We start from the raw sequence: 27,678 nt of genomic DNA, 5'->3' as shown, positions 1-27,678 counted from the left end.
AGAGATCATTTTGATCCCACAGGTGTTTAAAATATTTTATTAGGATTGGGCAATGAAAATAAATAAATCCTTTTTCTTCAATAAGACGTAGATTTAGCTAAAAAAAAAATATTTTCTCTACAAATAAAAGGATAAAAAGAACCCCAACATTTGTAAAGCAACTTCTCTAGAGTACGGAAATACGTCATATGTGGTCATAAACAGCTGTTTGGGCACACGGGAAGGATCAGAATTGAAGGAGAGCCAATTGGCTTGTGGAGTACAGACTTTGCAGGATTGATATCTTGACACCATGTCGCATTTGCAAAGCCCGTAAGGTACCAGTACAGTGGAAACTCCCTAAAAGTGACTCCATTCACAACACTACATCACGTGAAAAATAAAATCTAGGGGTGTAGTGAGCATTTTGACCCCCACAGGTGTTTTATAGACTTTATTAGAATTGGGCAGTGAAAATTAAAAGAAATCCCTTTACTTCAATAAGACGTAAATTTAGCTAAACAATTTTCATTTTCTCAACAAATAAAGGAAAAAAAGAACCATAACATTTGTAAAGCAATTTCTCCCGAGTACGGCAATACCCCATATGTGGTTATAAACTGCTGTTTGGATACAAGGCAGGGCTCAGAACGGAAGGAGCGCCATTTGGCATTTGGAGTGCAGATTTTGCTGGAGTGGTTTCTGGGTGCTATGTCGCATTTACAAAGCCCCTGTGGGACCAAAACAGTGGAAACCCCCCAGAAGTGACCCCATTTTGGAAACGAAACCCCTCAAGGTATTCCCCTAGGGGTGTGGTGAAGATGTTAACCCCACAGGTGTTATGCAGAAATTAATGTGCACTCGATCTTGCAGAGTGAAAATGGGATTTTTTGCATAGATATGCCAATATGTGGTGCCCAGCTTGTGCCACCATAACAAGACAGCTCTCTTATTATTATGATGTTTCCCAGTTTTAGAAACACCCTACATGTGGCCCTAATCTTTTGCCTGGACATTCGACCAGGCTCAGGAGTGAAAGAGTACCATGTGAAGTTGAGGCCTAATTTGGCGATTTACAAAGTATTCTTCACAATTGCAGAGGCTCTGATGTGAAATAATAAAAGAAACTCCTGAGAAGTGACTCCATTTTGGAAACTACACCCCTCACCTGTAGGTGCAGTGAGCATTTTCACCCCACAGGTCTTTTCCATAAATGATTGCGCTGCAGATGGTGCAAAGTTAACATTTAAATTTTTCCCTAGATATGCCATTTCAGTGGCAAATATGTCGTTCCCAGCTTATGTTACTGGAGACACACACCCCAAAAATTGTTAAAAGGTTTCTCTTGGGTATGGTGATTCCATATATGTGGACGTAAACTGCTGTTTGGGCACACTGTAGGGCTCAGAAGGGAAGAGAGCACCATTTGGCTTTTGGAGCGTGGATTCGCTTGGTAGTAGTTTTGTTTGGGGTGTTACTGGTATTTTAGTTTAGAATGTGGGGGCATATGTGAGCTGGGCAATGTACATCAGGGGTATAGTGGTATAATAATGGGGTAAAATAATCCATAGATGTGTGTTACGCTGTGAAACAATCGATTATGCACAGGCCAGTGTCGCACTGATAAATGATGTCCTTTCTGTTAGGAAAGTTTTATTTTAAATGTATGTATCGGAAACTAAGGTGTGTATTAAGCTATAGTTTCTCTCCAAAGGTTTTTGGCTTGCAAAGTGTTAAATATGCTATCAAGTATGAGGGGGGTGGGCAGCTGAATTCCTTTATAGAGGGAATTGAAGCATTCACATAAGTTTCAACGTCAAGAGATGACAAAAGCTGTGTAAGAACTGGTTTGAATTAGGTTTATCCCATGTATAAAAGCTATGACACTCAAGGTAGCAGCAGACAAAAGCTGAAAGATGACTTAATCTGCTGTTTTGTCTCCTCATTAACGAGAATAAAAGGCCAAGATATTTAAATTTATTCAGGTGACTCCTTGAATCTCTTTGATAAGTACATAAATTCTTTTATCATTTGGTGCTTTGAGCCGGGAATCCAACATCTCCTGACCTCTTGTCTACCCGAGGACTGCATACCGTGCACGGGGTGAGTTATTAAATGAACTCACTAAATCTAAAGACCTCCGGCCGAATTGCTGTGAAACTGAGGCAATTCTGATGGGACGGACAGGGTGGAGTGAAGGATTCTAAAAGAACGTATAGAGGAGAATTGAGGATTCGAGTTTTCATCTGAATAAAGGTAATATAATATTGTTTATATATGTTTTTATTATTTTTCATATTTAGATGTATACGGTTATGTGATAAAAACCTAAGTTGGATATTAGGTACTAAGACTGGGTCTTAGTTATATTAAGCACAGGTCTTAATATAAAAACCTGGGCATAACGGTTCTCGAGGTTAGAAGTCCATAGCCTGTGTGAGAAGGCTACAGGTAATAAATAACTCTGAGCAGAACGTTAAAGATAAAGTACTTGGAGATTTTGAAGATCTCCTATAGATTAAGGATTATAGAGTATTAGGATTGTTTGTTGTATAAAGTTAAATATTGTGGTTAAAAGCATTGAATGATTGAGATATGTGGGGAACAGCTGTTTGTCTTTGTAAGTGTCTAAATTGTGCTGTGTACGGTAATGATGTGTATAGGTTTATGCTTCTGTGAATGTATGATATGAAACATATATGAGACTCCTTGACTGTGAAGAATGAATGTATGAGGGTTAAATTAATAAAACCCTGTGTGTATAAGGGAGTCCAATTAGGTATGGTCCTAGGTAAAATTGTTACCAGGGCAAATTCATAGCAAAAAAAAATACTGTTAAAACACCCAGGAACATTAAGTATATGACTGATCAGCATAATACTTGTAAATATTGGTGGGAGTGTGATAGAAATTTTTTTTTTACTAATGTATTAACATGGAGAATGATGATGGGTCTTGTGGGAGAACAGAAGTTATACTGATTTTATTGCGTGAGTTACCAAACAGGAAGTCATAGGAATTTCATCTGTTCAACTAACCATTGTATATAATAAATTAACCTTTATCTTTATCGCATTATATTATATAGACATGTGCCAGTGGTATTGTACACTACGTGTCTCTATCTCCTGTTGTGCATACATCATATTGGCTATATAAACTGCTGTAATTAATGATTTGATGTCCAATCTCCATAGGAAGATTTTGGTTTATATTACAGATTGTAAAAATATGTGTAATATTGTAAAATATGTAAAATTGTTATGATAACTGTACGTTTGCTGTTTGAATGAACGGAAGTATATGGTATAGTCCCTCTGTGTTCTGCAGACTTATCCACCAGAACGTGGGTCTAAGTTGAGACACTTTATTATAAACTCTGTGTGTGTAGTGGCGGGTAACCACTCCCATCCGCGGATCTGGATAGCACTCTTGCATGTCCATGTTGTGGCTATTATTGCCCACATGGTCAGGAATGAATTATCGGGTTAATAATTGAGAAAAGTAAGATAGAAGAGTATGTATGACTTGTTTTGTATACATAAGTTATGCATCTTTTCTGTTGGGGTTATAAGCATTTTCTACTATTGGAGTGATGCTTACAGCAATTATAACCCCACGTGCTTCACCAATGTATTGTACGTCACCTAACGTGATGATGATGATCTATTAAACATGATTAGCAGAATGCCAAAGCCTAGAACAGGGGGTTATATCCAGTAAGTGAGTTACAGCAAGTTAAAGAAGGTTTGATGACTGATGGTTACACTAGTGTAGATACCTCCAATGCGATTAAGTCTAGGTGATTGTAGAAAGCCTTGAACTTGTACTAAATTGTTGGAGTTGAAGAAACAAAGAGAAAGGGAATAATAATAAAAAACTGTTGCCATTATATTCATCCTGTGGGCAACCTACGTGTTAAAGCCAGTCTAACAAAAATAGCTGATTTCAGAGAAAAGTAGCTACACGAACAAGAGGTTAACAAACACTCCTGGTGGAATAATACCTCTTCTTTTTTTAAATCAAGCTAATTGGTTTAAGGGAATAGCAGGATGGCTGATGGGTATACTTCAAACTGTGTTCCAAATTATTTTGTTTTGCATACTTGGCTATATAGGCTTTCATTTATTAATATGGCTAATGAACTGAAGTATAAGGTTGTGTAAAAAGACTGTTTTGTTGTTGTTTTTATGTACTGTATCTAAAAGATTTAAATAATTAAAGTTATCTGTGTACACTCAGGTTTTAGAGTTATGAATATAGCAGAAATGTCATTTCCTTTCAGTATTTTGGCTCACTGAAGTTTATTAGTTCTAAAAGAAAAGTGTGGGGGGGGGGTCGCAGCTGAATGCAGTACATGAGATTGTTAGAAGGAATGTAAAATGCTGCTCACTCTCTCTCTCTATTGAAATATTTAAGAAGCATGGTCTGCATAAATGATAGATTGATAAGTTATCATGTAATAAACTGATAACTCCCATTGTGTCTCCCTATAATTTCTGGTTTTTCTCTATCCTTCTGTCTCCGGATTGTTACTAATATTTTGCCTTTACACACAGAGGTAAACAGTATGCCTGGATGGTGCTTCCCCAGGGTGCAGCAACTTCCCCTGATATTGTCATCTGTGCAATGAAAGAGCTGTTGGATAAGTGGTCCCCCAAACACTCCACCACTTGTCTATTGCAATATGTTGGTGATTTGCTTTTGTGTTGTATCTCTGTTGATATATGTGCTTAGGAAACATTCTCATTATTGTTGTCATTTTCCCATATAGGTTTACTGCTATCCAAGACCACCCAGTCCCACACAACCATCACTGTGCCTATGGTTGTAGAGAAAGGAGGGGAAGGGGGGGGGGTGTCAGATCCTTAATGTACGAACTTGCAAATAATAATATCTTATTTGATATGGAACATGAGCCCGATTATCCCAGTTTAATGCAACTTGAAGCCCAAGCGTTACCAGGTGTCAGTGATGTACTTTTGTCTAATTATGATGTTCAGTATTTTGTAGACGGATACAGATACTGGAATGAGCAGACAGGATATTTCACCACTGGGTATGCAGTAGTCCAGGAAGGTAAAACAGTGCTGCAAAAGTCACTGCCCTCCAGCAGCTCTGCCCAGGAGGCAGAACTCATGGCACTCGCAGAAGCATGTAAGTTGGGCACAGGTAAAAGGGTGAATGTCTATATAGACCCAAGGTACGCCTTTGGAGTTGCACACGATTATGGCACAATATGGCGAGCAGGAGGCTTTCTGACTTCAGCAGGCAAACCAATAAAAAATGGTTATACAGTACAATAACTATTTGAGGCTTTAGCATTACTTACAGAAGTAGCCATAATTAAAATGCAAGCGCACACAAGACTAGACAGCCCTGAAGTGGAAGAGAATGCACGGGCTAACCAAGCAGCAAAAGCAGCTGCAACCATCCCCATGTTGGTAGTCCAAGTGGGCCCAGTCACGGAGGTATTGCGGTGTGCGTTCCAGACCCAAGCGCCGGCCCCTGAACAGAAATTGTGGCAGGAGGTAGGAGTGGTCAGAGGCGAAGGAGAGCTATGGCGTGTAAAGGATAAAACGTGCTTAACACGTAGTCTTTTCCCAATGATGTGCGCCCTAGCGCATTCTCCAGTTCATAACTTAAAAGGAACCATGAGTAGCACAGTGTTACATCACTGGTTTGCCCCTGTATTTCATAACTCAGCTGCTCGACTGTAGAGTGTTGCCTGGCATTCGTCAGACACAACCCCGGTAAAATGACAAAAACACCCAGTAAGCTCATGCCTCGCCCTGATTACCCCTTCCAGCGACTGCAGGTGGACTACATACAGCTACCCAAGGTAGGTGTATATGAATATGTTCTCGTATGTACTGACTTGTTTTCAAACTTGCTTGAGGCATAGCCAGTAACCAAAGCCACAGCTAAAAACACTGCTAGGGAAATACTCTGTGAAGTAGTATGCCGATATGGGGTCCCTTAAGTAATTGAGAGTGATAGGGGAACCCACTTCACAGGAGAAGTACTAGGGCATATACTTACTAGCCTTGGCATCACACAGGCATTCCATACACTATATTACCCAAGAAGGTAAACATCTAGATGAAGAAAGAAGGTCAGCAGTACTCCAAGCACCGAAACCTCTGACAAAAAGACAAATGTCCTTTTTGGGTATGACCAACTTCTGCAGAAGTTGGATAGCCAATTATGCTGCTATTACAGGACCATCAATGTCTTTGATTTATGAGGAACCCCTTGCAGCCCAGGATTCCATTAAATGGACTCCTGAAGCTGAGGAGACATTTTTTCAGATAAAACAGGTTCTTGTAGGATCTTCAGTGCTTGGACTACCTGATTATTCAAAACCGTTCATTCAAACTGTAGATTGTAAAAAAGGATACATGACTTCAGTGCTAACACAGGAGTATGGAGGAAAGGATAGACCTCTAGCTTACTACTCATCAAAACTTGACCCAGTAGCTAGAGCCTTACCTCCCTGTGTTCAATCAGTTGTAGCCGCCGCAGAAGCTAGAAGAGCTTCCGCTACATTAGTGTTATTCCATCCATTAACTCTTAAAGTACTACACGCAGTAGCTGTAATCTTGTTACAAAACAAGCTTTCTTATCCAGACACTTGTCATGCATGACATTGTTACTTTCACAACCACATTTGATGATAGAAAGATGTACCACTTTAAATCCTTCAACCTTGATTCCTACTGCTGAGGATGGTAAACCACATGATTAACTATCCTCCATAGCAAAAAGAGTGGAACCAAGATCAGATCTCAAAGATACTCCACTAAATAGTGATCTCATACTGTTTGTAGATGAATCTTGTAAGAAAAATCCGGATGGCACCAATGCTGCAGGGTTTGCAGTAATCACACATGAGGAAACATTACTAACTAAGGCTTTACCTAAAAACTTGTCAGCACAAGCAGCTGAGTTAATAACATTTACTGAAGCATGTAAAATTACCAAAAGATAAAACGGTAACCATCTATACTGATAGTCAATATGCATTTTCAACTATTTATGTGTTTTCCCAACAATGTAGAAATAGAGGCATGGTAACGTCTACAGGTAAAGATATTAATCACAAAGATTTTATATTGCAACTCTTGGAGGCTGTTCAGCTACCGAAAGCGGTGGCAATATGTAAATGTGCACACACACAAGGAAAGACGACCCCATTTCAAAGGGAAACTAAAAAACTGACATAGCACCAAAACATGCAGCTACAGGACAAGATCATCTACTCATACAACAGACACCACAAATTATAGAACTCCAAATACTGCAAGACATGCAACAGTCCTCATCTAAGTCAGAACAAAATAAATGGACAAATAAAGGAGCCACCATTAAAAATGGGCTAAACATATCCACAGAGAACAAATACATCCTACCCAGCAACTTATTCAGATATGCAGCCATATTGAGCCATGGGACAAGCCATGTCTCAACAGGGTGGGTGGTAGAAATCATATCTAAAGTGTTCACGGCATATGGCTTTATTATTAACGAATCTAAAATAAAATAAAAAAATTGTTTAACCTGTCTAATATGCGCCAAACATAATCCACAGGGGAATGTAAGACCAAAGAGAGGACAGTTCCCAAGTCCACAATATCAATTCCATCAGATTTGTATGCATTTCATTGAATTAAACAAATGTGAAGGGAAGAAATATTGTTTAGTGATTATTGATGCATTTACTAAATGGGTAGAAGTATTCCCCACAGCAAGCCCAGATGCTATCATAGTCGCTAAAGCATTGGTAAAGGCGATAATACCTAGGTTTGGGATACCTGAGAAAATATACAGTGACAATGGATCTCACTTTGTGAATAATGTCATATTCTTACTAGCACACAACTTACAAATAGAATTGAAAAATCACTGTGCATACCATCCGCAATCAGCGGGATTGGTAGAAAGACACAATGGGATACTAAAAAACAAACTCAAGAAAACAATGGAAGAGACTGGGAAGAATTGGGTATATTGTTTACCATTAGTGGTCCTAAATATGCATGTGACTTCTACAGCATCAGGTTTGATACCTTTTGAAATTATGTATGGTAGACCATTTGTAATACCACATTTAAAACCATTCTCTAGGATGGATGAGGAGTCTGATTTTACACTTGCTGAATATATGGCAAAAATGTTAACCAACAAGGAAGTTTTAATTCTAATTGTATTCCAGGTGACCCTGTACCTGAACCTGTGAAGTCAGGAATTTAGATCCTGATCAAAGTTATAAAAATAAAACACTGGTATCATCCTCGTTGGGAAGGGCCATATCAGGTTCTACTTACCACACCTACGGCCGTAAAGATAGCCGAACATACCTCTTGGATACACTTATTGCTCTCTAAGTTAGTTAGGGAATTGCCACTATCCTCCTAGGCTATAAAAGACTGATTACAAAGGGTGGTCATTTGTTAGAAGTGACTAGTCTCAAACGTCATCGAAGAAAACATCCAGAGCCTGGGAGGAGACAGGGCAAAATGTTATTTGTTATTCTAGGTATCCTATGGGGGTCCAAGGTGTGTCAACCAAAGGTATGGGATCCCTGTAAAAGAGGGTCGGGGGTAGGATTTCCCAAAGACGTATCTCGGAGGGTTAAATATTTTAATTTAACTGAAGGTGAGATTGCAACATATGAAATATATTTTTGCGCTGTGGTTAGAGACCAATGCATGGATAGAAACATAGCTTACAAACTAGCATATTCAGATAAATACATTTGTGCTATCTATGTAAATACCCTAGGGAAAAGGAGATGTTCTTCATAGTCTTCAGGCAAATGGATCACGGATGAATTATCAAGCAGGATGCCGAATTACTAAGATATGTATTCTCCATTATTTTAATGACCTCTCCTCTACATTGTTGCTCGGCTCTCAAAGAAATGTGACATCTCTATGTGAACAATTATAATGATGTACTTGAAATATTCTTATGGTCTACAATTTGGCTGAATATGAGTATTTTGAGCACATTGCCTCTGATTGGTGAACCTCAAGCCTACACCCCTTCTGAATGATAATATTGTAATTGAGTTTAGCAATAAACCCTCAGAGGAGTATGTCTGCCATTAATCCCTCTTTAAAAGAAAAGTTAATTATTATTAAGAAACCTACCTCTCCCTGTACAAGTTCCACCAATTGTAACTAGTTATTTTTGACCTTCCGAAATCCTAATAAAAGGATAAGCGACTATATGCTAAATGAGCTGATGCTTAATTACTGATCCTATAGGGCATTTCCTTATTAACGTTATGGAAAAGGATGCAACTCAAAGTCCTTTAGCCCCGAAGATAGACCTACCCTCTATAGTCTATCTGGCCAACTTCACTTAGAAAGATAAATTGGCATTAGAAACAGGTTACAGGGACAGAAATGAATGGTTAGCCTGGATAGGATACACTGCAATCCAAAATAAAATAACTAACTGTATCGCTTGCGCAAAAGCTAGGCCATATCTGGCTACTATACCTTTCAGGCTATCAGATAAGGAGAACCTACAAGGTCTGCAATGCGTGTTATTTTTATATAATGCATCATATAATCCAGGTGATAAATTATGTAAGACATTCTCTTTATTGTAGCCACCTGTGGAGAGAGATGAAATCCCTCCCATAGTAGTTGCTTACCCAGGCAACTACACCTGCTTTCTGAGGAATGGGCAAGGAAAGAAAGTAGGGAACCTCATTGAAGCTGTCAATCCCTGGAGGTTCCTTTGACCATGGAATATACATAGATGGAATAGGAGTACCCCGAGGGATGCCAAATAAGTTTAAGGCCCGAAATCAGACTGCATCAGTGTTCGAGTCTATACTTTTCTGGTGGTCTACGATAAATAAGAATGTCGACTGGATTAATTATATTTATTACAATCAACAGAGAGTTGTTAATTATACCAGAGATGCAATAAAGGGCATTGCAGATCAGTTGGAACCTACATCTTTAATGACATGGCAAAATAGAATGGCCCTGGATATGTTACTTGCTGAAAAAGGGGGAGTCTGCAAAATTTTTGTATTTTCGGTTGTACTTTTATTCCCAATAATACTGCTCCTGATGGTAGTATTACCAAGGCATTGGAGGGACTCAATTCCCTGTCTAAAGAGCTTGCGGAAAACTCTGGTATAAATGACATCTTCACTAATTGGCTTGAAGGATGGTTTGCATATGTGGTTACTCCATTTTCCAGTCTATTTCCTTAGCAACAGTGGCAGCCATACTTATAACTCATGGATGTTGTTGCATTTCTTGCATGAGGGGACTAATTCAGAGACTTATTGACACTTCAATTACTAAGACAATGTACCAAGAGATTCAAAGTAAGAACGTATAAGATGACTTGGAAATATACCATAACGATTGTCAAAATTCTGAAGGACTGGTGAAAACTTAAAGAAAGAATTTGTTTTAGAAGTCTGACAGAACATTTCTTGATAAATTTACAACAGAGGGGAAAGTTAGGAATGTTTTATTTTAAATTTATGTATCCGAAACTAAGTTGTGTGATGAGCTATACAAGTTTCTCTGCAAGGGTTTTTGGCTGGCAAAGTGTTAAATATGCTATCAAGTATGAGGGGGGTGGGCAGCTGAATTCCTTTATAGAGAGAATTGAAGCATTCACATAATGTATAAAAGCTATGATACTCAAGGTAGCAGCAGACAAAAGCTGAAAGATGACTTAATCTGCTGTTTTGTCTCCTCGTTAACGAGAATAAAAGGCCACAATATTTCAATTTATTCAGGTGACTTCTTGATTCTCTTTGATAAGTACATAAATTCTTCTATCACTTTCTTATCTCCCTTTTGGTACACACTCTGCACCTTTGCAGTTTGGGGAATTTTGCTGGGAAAGTGTTGTCCTGGTATAATATGGGCACACTCGCTTCCAGCAGATATGTTTGGGTCCTACCCTTCCTGGTTCCCTAATTTTAGGGCCTTGATAAATCGACTTTTGAAACAGAAGAAATGTTCCCCTTGGGGCCTATTTTTCTTTCCTTACTTATTGGAGCCTTAACTAATTTATTTATTCACAGACGTAGTGGTATGAGGGCTGTTATTTTAGTGGGACGCGTTGTAGTTATTATTGGTACCATTTTGGGACAAATGCAACGTTTTCATCACTTTTTATTCTACTTTTTGGGAGGCAAGGTGACCAAAAACCAGCAATTCTGGCATTGTTTTTACGGGGGGAGGGGTTTTTTACGCCACTCACCATGCGTTATAAATTACATGTTAACTTTATTCTGTGGGCCAGAAAAAATTTGCATGTATCCAAAAATGGTACTTATAACAACTATAGCTCGTCTCGCAAAAAACAAGCCCTCATATAGCTCCGTCGACGAAAAAATTAAAAAGTTATGGCTCTTACAACATGGCGACAGAAAAAATACATTCTTTTTACAAAAGTAATTTTATTGTGCAAAAAGTTGTAAAACATAAAAAAATGTGCTATAAATTAGGTATCGCCGGAATTATACTAACCTGCAAAATAAACGCTGTATAAAAAAACCCGAAAAAAACTATGGCAGAATTGCTGTTTTTTTGATTACCTTGCCTCCCAAAAAAAAAGGATAACTAGTGATCAAAAAGTACCAATAATAACGACCGCTCGTACCACAAAAAAACAGCCCTCATACCACTACGTCTATGAAAAAAATACAATTATTTAAGGCTCCAATAAGTCAGGAAAGATAAGTATGCAGTTGTGCTGGCCCGAGGGGAACATTTCTTCTGTTTCAAGTGGCGATTTATCAAGGCCCTAAAATTAGGGAACCAGGAAGGGGAGGGCCCAAACATATCTGCCGGAAGCGAGGGTGCCCGTATTATACCAGGACAACACTTCCCAGCAAAATTCCTCAAACTGCAGAGGTGCGGAGTGTGGACCAAATGGGAGATAAGTAAGGACACCATTTATCAGTGTGACACCAGCCTGTGCAGAAAGGATTGCTTCACAGTGTAACAAATATTTATGGATTATTTTATTGTTTACCACATTATTATGCCACCTGACTATGCCCCTAATATAGTCTGCCCAGCTTACATATACCCCAACATTATAAACTGAAATACCAGTAAAACTCCAAACAAAACTACAAAGCAAAATCCACGCTCCAAAAGCTAAATGGCGCTCCTTCCCTTCTGAGCCCTACAGCGTGCCCAAACAGCAGTTTACTTCCACATATATGGCATTGTCATACCTGGGAGAACCGTTTTAACAATTTTTGGGGTGTGTGTCTCCAGTGTCATAAGCTGGGCATGAAATGTCACATCTAGGGAAAAAAAAATAATTTTTACTTTGCACCAACCGCAGCGCAATAGTTTATGGAAAAGACCTGTGAGGTGAAAATGCTCACTACACCCCTTAATAAATGCCTTGAGGGGTGTAGTTTCCAAAATGGGGTCACTTCTCAGCGGTTTCTTTTATTATTTCATATCAGAGCCTCTGCAATTGTGAACCAATTCTGTGTAAGTTGCCAAATTAGGCCTCAATTCTGCATGGTACTCTCTCACTCCTGTGCCCTGTCGATAGTCCAGTCAAAAGATTAGGGCCACATGTAGGGTGTTTCTAAAACCAGGAAACACAGCATAATAATTTGAAAGATGTCTTGTTATGGTGGCACAAGCTGGGCACCACATATTGGCATATCTATGGAAAAAATAAAATTTTCACTTTGCAACATCGAGTGCACACTAATTTCTGCAAAACACCTGCAGGCTTAAAATGCTCGCTACACCCCTAGGTGAATACCTTGAGGGGTGTAGTTTCCAAAATGGGGTCCATTGTTGGGGGTTTCCACTGTTCTCATGCCACAGGGGCTTTGCAAATCCGACATAGCAACCAGAAACCAATCCAGCAAAATCTGCACTCCAAAAGCCAAATGGCACTCCTTCCCTCCTGAGCCCTGCCGTGTGCCCAATCAGCAGTTTATGACCACATATCAGGTATTGCCGTACTCAAGAGAAATTGCTTTACAAACGTTGTGGTTCTTTTTTTCCTTTATTTGTCGAGAAAATGAAAAAAATTTGAGCTAAAGCTACGTCTTATTGAAGAAAAAGGATTTTTATTATTTTCACTGCCCAATTTTAATAAAATCTATAAAACCCCTGTGAGTTAAAATGCTCACTACACCCGTAGGTGAATTCCTCAAGGGGTGTAGTTTCCAAAATGGGGTCACTTGTGGAAGGTTTCCACTGTCTTGTCCCTTCGGGGGCTTTGCAAATGCGACATGGCCTCCGCAAACCATTCCTGCAAAATTTGAGCTCCAAAAGTCAAATGGCGCCCTTTCCCTTCTAAGCCCTGCCGTGTGTCCAAACAGCCATTTAGGACTACATGTGGGGTGGTGTTTTAATCGGGAGAAATTGCTTTACAAATGCGGCCGTGCTTTTTCTCCTTTAGTTCTTCTGGAAATTAGAAAAAATTAGCTAAAGCTAAATTTTCTTTGAAAGAATGTCGAACTTAATTTTCACAGCCTACGTCCAATCATTTCTGCAATAAACCTGTGCGGTCAAAATGCTCACTATACCCCTAGATAATTTCCTTGAGGGGTCTAGTTCCCAAATTGGGTAACTTTTGGGGGATTTCCACTGTTTTGGCACCGCAAGAGCCCTTCAAACCTGACATGGTGCCTAAAATATTTTCTAATAAAAAGGAGGCCCCAAAATCCACTAGGTGCTCCTTTGCTTCTGAGGCCGGTGCTTCAGGCCAGTAGCACACTAGGGCCACATGTGGGATATTTCCAAAAACTGCAGACTCTGGGCAACAAATATTGAGTTGCATTTCTCTGGTAAAACCTTCTGTGTTACAAAAAAAATGGATTAAAAATTAATTTCTGCAAAAAAAACAAACAAAGGAAATTTGTCAATTTCACCTCTAATTTGCTTTAATTCCTGTGAAACATCTAAAGGGTTAAGAGACTTTCTAAATGTGGTTTTGAATACCTTGAGGGGTGAAGTTTTAAAAATAGGGCGACTTATTCGGGGTTTCTAATATATAAAGCCCTTAAAGCCACTTCACAACTGAACTGCCCCCTGTAAAAATAGCCTTTTGAAAATTTTCTTGAAAACGTGAGAAATTGCCGCTAAAGTTCTAAGCCTTGTAACGTCCTAGAAAAATAAAACGATATTTAAAAAACAATGCCAATCTAATGTACACATATTTGGGGATGTTAATTAGCAACAATTTTGTGTGGTATAACTGCCTGTCTCACAAGGAGATACATTTAAATGCAAATTTTTGACATTTTTCACTAAATTTTGGTGTTTTTCACAATTAAATACTGAATGTATCGAGCAAATTTTGCCAGTAACATAAAGTCCAATGTGTCAAGAGAAAACACTCTCAGAATCGCTTGGATAGGCAAAAGCATTCCGAAGTTATTACCATATAAAGTGAAACATGTCAGATTTGAAAAATGAGGCTCTCTCAGGAAAGTCAAAAGTGGCCAACGCGGGAAGGAGTTAAAGGGGTTATCCCAAGATTAATTGTTATCCCCTGTCTACAGAATAGGAGATAACATGCTGATCAGTCGGGGTCCCTTGTACCCCCGAGTTAATGACGCTGCAGGTGAAGCACACACCCTGCCACTCCAGTCCCTCATGGGTACAAGGGACTCCCGTTCTAGTTATCAGTGGGGGTCCCTGTGGTCGGACCCCCGCCGATCAGCATGTTATGTTCTATCCTGTAAACAGGAGATACCATTTAATCTTGGAATAACCCCTTTAACTGCAGGGCACAAATATATATTTAGAAAAAAAGACATATGGAACTGTAGCAAAGCAAAGAATAACCCGCGCACATCCTATAAATAAATATATACCAGCAGTCAAGGCCGGACTGGGGCTGAAATTCAGCCTGGCATTTGAAAGCACACAGGCCCACTTGTTTGGTGAATGTGAAATACATGGCCATGTTCACACAGGGCAGATACACTGCGTAAACGTACACAGCGTATCTGCCCTGGAATCAGCAGGGCCGAAAAAGCACACCAAATTGTGGTGCAATTTTTCTGGTGGAATGTCCGCTGCGGAAAACAGCGGTTAAAAAAAGAAAAGCTTATACATTACCCAGTCTCCGTAGTCATGGTGACGCGTCCCCTGTGATTGGATGCAGCAGTCACATGGGATGAAACATCAACTGAGAAGGCCGGCCTAGACGGAGAAGTATAGAGAACAGGGTAAGTATAAGGGGTTTTTTTTCTGGAACTTTTCCGCCACAATTATAGCAACAACTGCTATTTGTTGCGGGTTTTACCTCCTCATTGAATTCTATAGGAAAATCCTGCAACAGTAAAGCAGCGATTCCAAAACATAAATTGACATGCTGCGGATTAAAAAAAGCATTAGGAACGTTTTTTTCGGCTGATTTTTTGGCAGTGCATGGTTGAGATTTGTTTAAATCTCATCCACTCTGCTGCTACTGTATTACAATACAGATCTGCAGTGTTTATGCTACGTGTGGACATACCCTGTTTGTTTGTAGGTTATGAAAAGGTGTGGTCAGTGCAGCATGGCTACAGTATATATCATTTAGTTATGGCTGTATCTGCTATTACAACTCAGTCCAAATAACCCTTTCCCACCAAAGCCATGTTTTGGATTTTCACTTTTGTTTTTTCCTCCCCACCTTCCAAAAGCCATAACTTTTTAATTTTTTTTTATCAATATAGCCGTATGAGAGCCTATTTTTTGCAGGACGAGTTGTAGATTTATGACACCATTTATTGTACCATATAATGCAGTGGGAAACTGGAAAACAAATATTTGTGAGGTAATAGGAAAAAAACAGTGATCCCTCAATCTTTAGGGGGGTTTTATTTTTCCGGCATTCACCGTGTGGTAAAAATGGCACGTAAACTTTATTCTGCGGGTCAATACGATTACGGTGATAATAAATTTATATAGTTTTTTTTTATGTTTTACTACTCTTACAAGGAAAAAACTGATTGTTAAAAATAAAATTTGTGTTTTGTCGCCATATTCTGAGAGCCATAACTTTTTTATTTTTCCGTCAATTGAGCGGTATGAGAGCTTATTTTTTAGGTGGCGAGCTGTAGTTTTAATTTTGGGATACATTAGACTTTTTGATCACTTTTTAGTGTGGGAGTTGTAGTGACCAAAAAACATTGATTCTGGCGGTTTTAATTTTTTACGGCGTTCACCGTGCTGTCTAAATAATAATATACTGTAATAGCTCAGACTTTGATATTTTACGGATGCGTCGATATCTTAATTTTTTATTTTTATTAGATTGTGAAAAGGGGAAAAGGTTTTTTTTTTTTACTTTTATTTATTGATTTTTAATTATACATTTATTTTTATTTTACTGTTTTTTACTTGTCGCCCTAGGGGACTTGAACCAGCGATCTAACTTGCATCATATACTGCAATATTAATGTATTTCAGTATACCGTGATACCGACACTCTCCTATGAAGCCCTTCAAAAATGGCAGACCTGGGGGTCTTTATCAGGCCTCCATACTGCCATGCCAACCAATGGCCCCCCGCGATCAGGTTGCGGGTGGCGGGGGGCATTGCAACATGACAGGGGGCCACCTTCTGTTTCTAGTCATTTCCATGGTCGCTATTGACCGCAGCATTTAACGGGTTAAAATTAGCGCGATCGCGCTTGTTACCCCAAAGTGTTATACAGCCAACATGCTCGTTCTATGGAGCGGGCACAGCCCGTGAGGTCGCGCCTTACTCTCCCAGCCGACGTGCACCGTATATATACGGCGGATGTCGGGAAGGGGTTAAAAGGGGTTGTCCGGTTACAGCAAACGCATGTTATTTTTCGTATCATTAAATGTGTACTTTCAGTATTAATTCCTCACGGTTTTCAAGATCCCTGCTTTTTGTTATCTATTAGGAACTTTCATTGTTCTCTTCCAGTCAATAAAATTCTGTCCGTGGTCATGTCATGACACACAGGTTTCCTGGCTCGTTACAGTTATGCCTTATTCAGATGAGCGTATAGATCGGCCGTGCGACGGATGTTTTTTAAACCACTGTCACACGGCTACATGTAATTCTATGGGGCTATTCACACGGCCGTTGCTTTAATGGACTGTGTGAAGGGTCCTTGAAAGAATAGGACTTCACCTATTTTTGTCAGTTTTCACGAAATCCACAATAGACTCAAATCTATGAGGGATCCGTGAAAACATGTCCTGCACAGGTGCGAATCAGACGTGAAAAACAGACTTTTTCATGGCCGACTTAAAACACACTTGTTTGAATAAGGATGTTAGTATGTGTTTCAGAGCTGTGTCTTGAAACAATCCCAGCACCTGTTGCGTCCATCACATGACCATGGACAGAATTTTATCCACTGAAAGTAAACAATGAATGTTCCTACTGAATAGCAGCAAGCAGAGATATTAAAAACCATGAGTAATTAATACAGCTACTCTGATATACAACAACAGTAATTAGAGAAGGGGCTGCAGTGCTGATTTAGCCCTCTGTCGCTTTCACTGTTTTTCCCTCATGGCGGCATCTCGGCCACCTTGTAAGAGGGATCACCACTGTCGATAACGCAATGCAAGAGACACAACTCCTTGGTTCAACTTCTTTACTGTAATAAACACGTACAAGAATTTCTCTTCTGTAATAAACACGTACAGAAATTTCCCTTCTGTGGAGCAGACAGGAATCATGAGGTTGGGGACTTCGATCCCGCTGGAAGTCCCCCGAAGAGAGGTCGTGCCTGAACCCATGTTGCCAGTCTTGGCTACGGTCACGCCGCTGTCAGTCACGAAGGGAGCTACCCACTACTGTCAGCCTACCCTCAGGTAAGAGTCACACTCTCGGCCCGGGGATCGCGTCGTGGGAATCAGTGGACTACCCGTACTTACTGGCAACGTCACGGGTCCTTGCGGAGCTATCCGCTACCTTTCGCGACAAACCCTCTCTCTCCTCAGTCGGCGGTCCGAACGTCGAACACACCTAGGACGCAACTGAACAGGTGAGGTTGACACTAACATTTGCACAAGTCCATTTAATAGTCCAATAAGTCCTGTCAACCCGACCGTTCCTTCTGTCTACCCCTGTCCCAACAATATTCACCAATAACAGTTCAAAGCATTTCTTACAGGTGGTGATTACAGAAGTTGGTGATTACAGAAGTTATAACTGTTGGGTAAACGCAGGGACACTGGCACGGTTAATGAGATTTCGCGACTGATCTTGGGCCTAGCTCAGGATGAGTCGTCTGTCACTTTAAGGACTAGTCTTCTATGCGCACTGTGACTGTGTTTAACGAGGGACGTCACTTCTGGGGAGAGTCACTGGTTATAACATGGGCACGGGTACTTTCTCTAGGAAGGGACCTAGGATCCTTGTCAGGGAGTCATAGACCAGTACCTGTGACTGTTGCTGATGGCACCCTCCGCTCCTGCCGGTACTCTGTTGCTGCACCGACCTCTGCTCCTCTGGCTGCTGCAGGGGGCACACTTCTGCTCCTCTTGCTGCTTGCAGGTGCCACACTTCTGCTCCTGCCGGTTCTCTGTCGCTGCTTACAAGGACACGCTCTGGTTGTCTCAGTCCTCTGAGGTGTCAGACAGCCCTTGCTGCTGTCCCCTTCATTTCTTATCCGGGCCACCGATCCTTTATAATCTCTCTCCTCTCTGTCTCTCTTTTCCGCCAACACTGCTACTTCCGTTTCACTGTCACTCCCCTCTCACTTCTGGTCCTCCCCCTCTTCTACTCCGGCCACGTGTCGCATCTCCTCACATCCTCTAATCTCGCATCGTGAGATCTAGTTCTTCTTCCCCGCTGGAGCGCGTGCATGGTGGCTGTCGGCAGAGTGGCCGTTGCCATGCCTCCCAAGACGCTCCTCCGCTCGGGAGCCGAACTCCCGCACCACAGACCGACCCATGTCCCTGCGTTGTCCCCCGGCAGACAGGTAAGTACACCACTTACAACCTGCTGTGTCCTGAACTGCAGCACTGCTCCATTGAAGTGAATGGGGTCGTGCTACAGTTCCTTGCACCACCGCATAGTCAGGGTGCTGTTGTGCAGGGAAAAACAGTGAAGGGGACACAGTGTTAAATCAGCATTGCGGCTCCTTCAGTCTCAGGTCGTAAGTAATGGCATATGCTAGCGATAGGGCAAGGCTTAAAATGTTGCATGGCTGGGAAGGCATGCTTTAGTTGTAAAAAAACATGCAAATGTATGAACATACCCTTACCCCCACAAACACCAAAAAAATGGGCCTATAATCCCCCCTCTCACAGTACACAGGGCTAATACATCCCCCAAAATGCAACTCCCATTTTACATAAAGCCTAAATAGTCCCCAGCACACAGTATCCTCTCATCTCTTCCCCACCAACATCACACAGGATCCTAACTCCCCCCCTATAAAGCAGTGAGTATCTGAGTTTTTTCATTCATTGACATGAAGCAGTGGATGTTATCAGAAAGCCTCCCCCTCCACATATGCCTGTGCAGCCAGAGCCCTCCCCCTCCATGTCCTGCACTAGACAGTCTAAAGCCTCCCACACACAAGCGTGTTTGGTCCGTGATATACTGTCCGTATGTCGGCCACATTTCCCGGACTTAACATGCTGCAGGGAGCGGGGCTCCTAGCATCATAGTTATCTGTGACGATAGGAGTCCCTGCCTAGCTGCGGGACGACTGTCCCGTACTGTAATCATGTTTTCAGTACGGGACAGAGATGCAGAGACTCCTAGTGTCATAGATAACTATGATGCTGCGAGACCGGCTCCCTGCAGTGTGTTCGGCCTGGGAAATGCGGCCGACATACAGAGCGTATATCATAGACCGAACGCGCTTGTGTGAATCCGGCCTTAGGCTCTATTCACACGACAGGGTCCGAGTGTCAGCCGATAAAAACGGGCATTTCGGTCCATTTTTCTGGGCCATTCTGCGGCCGTTTTGCATCTGATTTTGACCCGTTTTGCATCAGTTTTTTTTCCCTGTCTGTTTTAAAAACCGATGAATTTAATTTGTACATTTTTTTTGCCACATACTTCCCTCTGTAGATAATGCCACACACTGCCCTCTGTAGATAGTGCCACACATCCCCCTGTAGATATTGCCACAGCCTCCCGTAGATAATGCCACACAGCCACCTGTAGATACTGCCGCAGCCCCCTGTAGGTAGTGCCACACAGCCCTCCTCTAAATAATGCCACACAGCCCCCCTCTAGGTACCACACAGGCCCATTGTACATAGCACCCCAATAGTAGCCCCCCATAGATAGCACCTCTCCCCCTTCCTGTAGAAAGCACCACTGTAGGGGATCGCTCCAGAAGTCACTGTCCATATACGGACAGTGGCGTCATTGACTTCTCCTGGAGCGGTCCCCTGTTTCTGAAGCGGAATCCCTGGCCACAGCGGCCCGTCGGCCTTTGATTCTGCTCCAGGAGAAGTCCCAAACTTCACTATCCATATATAAACAGTGACCTCTCCTTGCGCGGAATCACCGGCCAAAGCGTCACCCGCTGTGGCCTGGGGATTCCTCTTCACATGTCACTGTCCATGTATGTCAGGGACGTCTCCTGGAGCGGAATTCCCGGCCACACCTTTCGTAAATGCTGTGGCCAGGGATTAAGCATTCCGCTTCTACAGGGAGCAAAAAAATGTCCTCCTCCTCCTCAAATGCACTTCGCACTGCGAGGAGGAGAAGAGAGCGAGCGGTAGAAAGCACGGCTGTCACTGCCATCACATCAAAGTGGCAGCCATGCTTTACTCAGCCCCATAGACTTCTATGGGAGCCATGTGGCCGGCAGATCGGCCTAAAATAGGGTATGCTCCATCTTTTGACACCCGTGCGAATAGCCCCTTTTGGGGTCTACTGTTCCTACTGCGGCCGAGAATCCCTGTCGTGTGTATAGGGCCTAAGTCAGAGCTTCCCTTTTGCTGATTGGTGGAGCACTTGTCAGCTGACAGGCTTTCTACCAATCAGAGCTTCTGCTCAGTAAAAGTGAAGCTCTTATCTGCCATCTGTAGCAGCTGATCAGAGCATGAAACAATATCAGAGCGGCCTCCGAGCAGTTACATGAGGTATCTTATCCCGGTCTCTCCTTTATATAGTGCAGGGGGTGCTCTGTGCTGCTAAAGAGGAAGAGGAGAGAAACCCATTGGGACACCAGCCCATCTCGCATTTGCCAGAATTGCGAGATGGGCAGTCCGGCCCTGCCAGTAGTGACTATATCGCACAGATCCCTGCACACTAACCGTGACTAGCGAGGAGGGAGGTTGTGTTTGTGAGAGCTGCTGCTGCTTTGGATCTGCTTTCACCAGCCCAGGTTCATATCACCTGCCTGGGCTAAGGAAACGTCCCTGAAGGAGGCTCCATTCATACATGGAGCCTCAGACCTCTACCCCCTGGAGCATGCAGGCGGGGGGTAGAGGGTCTTCCCAACCTGCTGGGAAGGTGCAGCCAGCATCAGGGGTGAGAAGGTCATCCCGTGGAAAGAACTGATGCTGGGGCTCTGGAATGAGCCAAGAGGAGAGACAAGGAGCAGGAATTGAAGGTACGCCTAGGTGGAGGCCCAGGTGGAGGCCCAGGAGAAGGCCCAGGTAGAGGCCCAGGAGAAGGCCCAGGAAGGCAGGATGCCCGACTCAGGGACCAGAGTACGGTCGAGGAGTGGGGGCTACTGCAGTCGGGGGAGTCGATGGAGACTTTCAGCTCCCGCCTAGCTGCCCGGCTTGAAGAATACTGGGACCTCGGTAAGTCCCTGCGGCGGCTGCGGGAAGATCTGGCGGTCGCCAGGGTACGAGCTGCAAAATCAGGCGCCAAGAGGTCCCGGTATAGTCTCTAAGTAAAGAAAATTTTGGAGGAAATTAAGATGGTGGAGGAGAAGAGAATGGAGATAGTGGCCGGTGGGAGAGCCTTCGGGGAGAAGCTGGAGAACGACAAGAGGTTTTCCCTGATGGCGTCCCCCGCAAGTGGCACTCGAGCCCCGAGAGAGAAGGGGGAAAAGGAGACTGCCGTAATGGCAGTAATTGAGAGAATGGAAAGCACGCCAACCCGGGAGGAGAGTGACTCCGAGGCCTCCCGGAAAAGCAGTGAAGAGGAGGAGAAGGAAGGTATACCCCATAATCAGTATGTGGAGGAGTGCGGCTCCGGGTCGGAAGGTGAGCACCCCCCGGGTCTGCTCACGCAGATCCAGGAGCAGGAATCCCTAATCTCATTTGAGGGGTCCTGCTTCGATTTGGAGCTGCTACCAGAAGAGGGAAAAAAAAGGCTAAAAACTAAGGAAAAAAAAGACAGGTGAAGTGAAGTATTCCTATCAAAGTTTCTTGCGTCCCGAACAGGGTAAGATCCCCCTGGTTCGGGACGCAAGTCCCGCAAAACCCCCAACTCCGTCCTCTGCAGTGGGGTCGTAGTGGGAAAGCGGGCAGAAAAATATTGTGCCGGTTCTTTGCAATGTGGCCAAGATGGCGCCGGATGCTGTCTCCTGTAAAGGAGGCGCTGCAGACGGCCACGAGGCATTAGGGGGTGTGTCCCCGTGTCCGGCGGATGGGGAACCTCAGAAGCCGGCCTTTGGTGCAAGCCGGAGGCCAGTGGGCGGCGGGAACCAGAAACCGGATGTGGCGCAGGAAAACCGAAAGTCCGCTGGTCATGTGGCTCAGCCAGCGGACGCAAGGGAAAGTGTTACGGCAGCGAGTGGTGGCGGTAGGAGAGGCTTCTGCACTGCTGGCCACCCCCGACGGGAGGGGGGGGGTGGTTTGGTGTCGGAAGCGGCTCTAGCTTTGCCTGGTGGAGGTGCGAGGGGCTTAGCGGGCACTGGGGCTGGTGGCACCCCTCCTCCCAAACATCGTATTGGTGGCACAGCAGATATGGAGGTCTGTGAAGTGGAGGGTGCTAAGGGATTGCCTCCTGTGATATCTGGCGGCGCCCCAGAAGTAGTGGCACCTGATGATGTGGAGACCTCAAAAACGACAAAAAGAACATATAAAAAGCCCACAGACAAGAGGAAGAACTCCGTAACCAGCCTGGTCGGTATGAAAGGTGTGAAGAGGAATGTAAGTGGAAGTGTAAATATTAATGGTAATGTTAAGAGTGTTGGTAATATTGTTGGTGGTGGTAATGTTGTGGATATTAATGTTATGGATGTTACTGTGGGTTGTAATAATGCGGGGGGAGTGTCAACCAGTGGCGGGCTGGTTGCTCCTTCTGCCAGAGCGCCCGGCAGGTCGTATGCGGGCGTTGTGGTGGAGGGACCGCCAGCCCACCCATCCCCATCTTCTGGGCATGGGGACGGCAGTTTGCAACAGCGCCTCCTAGAAGCCTTAGGGGGGGAAGCAGACGCTAACAATAGGGGGAGTGCAGAAGGACCGATCCTTTTGGATAAATAGGTATGGTTTGGATGCCTTCCGAGAGAGACGGGGAGATCAGTGGTCCCTCCCAACAACCGGGCCGGCCTGGGCCAGGAAGAATGTGGTCCGTCTCCAGTGGTGTGGCAATGATACATGCCCTCCTCGTAAGAGGGTGGTGGAGCTGCTGCTGGAGATGGGCTTCAAGGGGAGGGACATCTACTCCTTGATACAGCCTCATGGCTGAGTTTGACATCAGCTTTGTTCAGCCGGGGGGCCTTGAGGTCTTCTGGGGGAACAATGAGCTGGTGAAGAGCGAGCCCGGCTGGCGAGGGTTTGCTGCGCAAGCAATCTTTCGCCAGAATGGTCTCAGGAAAGTGACCGTCCTTACCCGTAACGAGTTGCTTTCCTGTGTGGACATCATGATCTGGTTGGGAAGATATGGAGAGGTAGCAGAGATGCCACGGAAGAACTGTGAAGAGTTTGGCATCTGGTCGGGAGCCTGGACGTTTATGGTGAAACTTAAGCGTCTGGGACAGATGTGTCCCACATACCATCATCTGCTTTCTTGGGAAAAGAACAAATCCTTGTCTTCTACCAGGGGAAGCCGAAGCGGTCACCGGAGTGGCGACCCCTCACACTTGAGTGCAAGCTGCACTGTGCAAAAGTGCACTCATTGCGGGGGGGGGGGTAGGCCATCTGGTCGCATCGTGTGACCAGATTAGGTGTAAACTAGGTCACCCTTTCAGTCGGTGTCCAAGCTCAGTCGTCAATGTCTGCTCCAACCTTACGGAGAATGTAAGGAGGGAGGTCTCCGTGGGCGAGGGGGTGGACAAAGACGATAGAGCTCAAGAGCAAAGGATGAATGCCAGGAGCGGACCCTCTTCTCGTCAGAGAAGGGCGGAAAAATGCAGAAGGGAACCAGAGCTGAGGAGGATCCAGGAAACCCCCGCAGTGAGATCGGGGGGGGGGGGGGTGACGACAGTTGTTATGGCAGCCCAGGGGCCTAATGATGGCCCCCAGGACTGCCTTCACTCTGCCTCTGTTATGCCCCGGCAGGGCTTAGTAGAAGCCTGTAAAGATGACGATATACTGCAATACGTTAGATCGCTGGTACAATATACTGCAATACTAACGATCGCTGGTACAAGTCCCCTAGGGGGGCTAATAAAGTGTGTAAAAAAAAAAGTGAACAAAAGTTTTTAGTAGTGAAAAAAAATATATATATTAAAAAAGTTAAAAAAAACCTCCATTCCCCTTTTCCCCCTAAAGTAATGTAAAAAAGAAAAAAAGTAAACAAAATTGGTATCGTGCGTCCGTAATAGCCTGAACTATTACAATATAGCGTTATTTAACGCGCAGGGTGAACGGCGTAAAAAATAAAAATGTAAAAAGCCAAAATCGCTATTTTTTTGGTCAACTTACATCTGAATTGTTTTTTTTAATAAAAAGTGATCAAAAAGTTCTACGTACCAAAAAATGGTACCGATAAAAACTACAGCTCGTCCTGCAATAAATAAGCCCTTTTCCACCATGCCCAGACTCCCCACATCCCCCTCATGATCCTGTCCCTGGATGCCAAAAAGGCGTTTGACAGGATATCCTGGCCTGCCCTTCACCAAACTCTTCAACATATAGGACTGGGACCTTCCCTTATGAGTAAAATAATGGCCCTCTATCAAACGGCTCACTTTCTGCTCCATTTGCTATTCATAATGGTACCAGACAGGGTTGCTGTCTATCCCCATTGTTGTATGTCCTCGTTATGGAACATCTTATGGCCTCCATTCGGAACAGCTCGGATATTAAGGGCGTTGTCATAGATAGGACAGAATATAAGTGTTCTGCCTTTGCTGATGACCCATTGGTTTATCTCACAGACCCGCATGTTTCGCTTCCCTCGTTGATGTCCGAGCTTTTGAGTATGGTCAAATTTTAAGATTAATTTCTCCAAGTCTGAGGCGCTGAATGTATCCCTTCCATCCTCGACACTATCGCTCCTCAAAAATAATTTCCCCTTCTCCTGGCCTGCTAGGGGTATAACATATTTGGGTACACGTATAAGCTCTGATCTCTCCCAACTGTTCCCCAATAACTTTATGCCTTTATTAGCCAAATTTCGCACAGACCTCGCCTCTTGGAATAAAAAGGAATTCTCTTGGTTTGGCAGTATTAATATTATTAAGATGTCACTTCTCCCCAGACTGTTCTACCTCCTGCAGACTATCCCTATCTCCATCCCATCCTCTTATTGGCTACGTATCCAACAATGCTTTGGTTCCTTCATATGGCCAGCGGGTCGTCCCGGTTTGAATAGGACGATTCTTACTCGTTCCAGGGGTGCAGGTGGGGTTGGTCTGCCGGATTGTCGCCTATACTATTTGGCATCAACTCATGCTCGTGTCCTAGACTTTTTCCACAATCATGACTCTATTTTTGGTCCATTTAGCCCAACAGCTGTGTACTCGTACCCTTTCTACTTTGCCTTGGACCCTGCCTGGGAATAGACCGACTTCCGCCTCCTTTGTAGTTTTCCATACCCTCTTGGCACCGCGGTCTTCTGGGAGGATGGGCTCACTAGTTGACCCATTGGGTCCTTTGACCCCCGTCACTGACAACCCCGACTTTTCGGCCGGGGAGGCTCGTCTCTCCTTCCTGGGTAGGTCTTCCACCAACCCCATGTATTTCTCTCTGGTTCTCTCTGATGTATCTCTGCTCCCACTGGCCCCGATCTGCCCAGCTGATACACCGTCTCCACGTCACATATTTGCATACTCCCAGTTTAAACCTTTTTATAGTGTCACTAAGCGTCAGGCTCATCTTCACCAGCCGCTTACTGACTTTGAGCGGTTATGTGTTTCCACCCGGTCTCCTGCGCACGCCATCTCCACACTCTATAAACTACTCCTATCCCAGCAATCCCCTCATCTCCCATACTTCTGCAGGGCCTGGGAGACAGAATTGGATGCAACATTCTCTGACGCTCAATGGAGATGGTGTTTCTACCTTTCCCAGAAGGCCTCAATAGCCATCCGAGCCCAGGAAACTAGCTACAAAATTATTTCTAGGTGGTATCGAGTTCCTGCTGCCCTGCACAAATGGTACCCGTCTGTACCTGACGAGTGTTGGAGGTGTGGGGCGTCGGGAGCTTCCATGTCTCACATTTGGCGGAGTTGCCCTAATTTGCAGAGTTTTTGGGAGGCGGTTCTAAAATTATAGTGGAAGTTACTGGGGGTTTTGGTCAGTAATTCCCCTAAGGCAGTGCTTTTATTCATGTTCTCTATGCCGCTACCCATTTACAAATGTTCTTTAATTAGACATCTCCTCCAAGCTGCCAAATCGGTTATCCCTCGTAAGTGGAAAATGGCAGTCCCTCCGCTGCTGGATGAGTGGTTCCAGGAGGTCGCTTTGATACAGCGAATGGAACAACTTCTGGCTCATTCCCCGGCCACTTCTATACGGTACAAGGATACCTGGTCTCACTGGCTTACGTTCCTCTCTTCTTCCACCTATCACATTGTAGTGACCTGAGAAAATCATCCTTTCCCATGAGACTTCGTCAACATAGGGACTACAGGCTGGTGTTTTAGGGTTTGTTTGCTCTAACCACATCTAAGACAGGCGCATGGCTGCTTCTTCTCATTTTCTCTAGGATGTTCAGGTGCTGGAGTCCAGGTTCACCACAACCTCCCTTTCTTTTCCTTTGCCCATGTTTGTTTCCCATTCTATCTTTTCCTTCCCTCATTGTGTCTATTGTGAGTGGTCATTGCTTCCTGTGATTGCGTATACATGCTCATACCATTGCATTTTAGGAGGTCTGGGGGGCTGGATTGGTGTATTTTCTTTTCTTTTTGTTACAATGCTCATTTCCTTTCAGCTTCCTCAGACTGCTGTGATTGTATTTTGTGCTTGTTATGGCTTGTGATGTTCACTCTCCTGCTTGGGTTGTGCCCTTATTGTAATGTTCTTTTTACTAGGGGGACAAATTTTTTCCGATTGTGTGTGTAATTGTTTGTATTAAAATCAATAAAAATGTTGAATATGAAAAAAAATAATCCCTCCCTTAACAAAACGTTTATTATCAATAAAAGTAGTAAAATATAAAAAAATATATATAAATTTGGTATTACCGTAAATCGCATTGAGCCACAGAATAAAGATAAGTTGAAGTTTTTACCGCATGGTGGAAGCTGCAAAAACGAAATCCAAAAAACAATTGAGGAATCTCAGTTTTTTCCAACTTCAGCCAGCAAAATATTTTTTTTTAGTTTCCCAGTACATTATATGGAACTATAAATGGTACCAAAAGAAAGTACAACTCCTCCCGCAAAAAAAATAAGCCCTCACACCACTCCATTTATGGGAAAATAAA

The 27,678-nt window shown here is 43.5% G+C and overlaps 1 long non-coding RNA gene across 1 annotated transcript in view; it reads right to left on the bottom strand.

The window, feature by feature from the left end:
* Positions 1-15,166, bottom strand: part of LOC142660278 (uncharacterized) — a 78,309-nt gene extending 63,143 nt beyond the window's left edge. Inside the window, exon 1 of the long non-coding RNA XR_012850445.1 lies at positions 15,081-15,166. This is a non-coding gene — a long non-coding RNA (uncharacterized LOC142660278). The remainder of the gene's footprint in view (positions 1-15,080) is intronic.
* Between the last annotated feature and the right edge of the window lie 12,512 nt (positions 15,167-27,678).

Source organism: Rhinoderma darwinii, chromosome 9 (genome assembly GCF_050947455.1).
Source record: "Rhinoderma darwinii isolate aRhiDar2 chromosome 9, aRhiDar2.hap1, whole genome shotgun sequence".
In the NCBI taxonomy this organism is placed as follows: domain Eukaryota; kingdom Metazoa; phylum Chordata; class Amphibia; order Anura; family Rhinodermatidae; genus Rhinoderma; species Rhinoderma darwinii.
The sequence above is the reverse complement of the archived record's forward strand: the minus strand, read 5'-3'. Positions and strand labels throughout refer to the sequence as shown.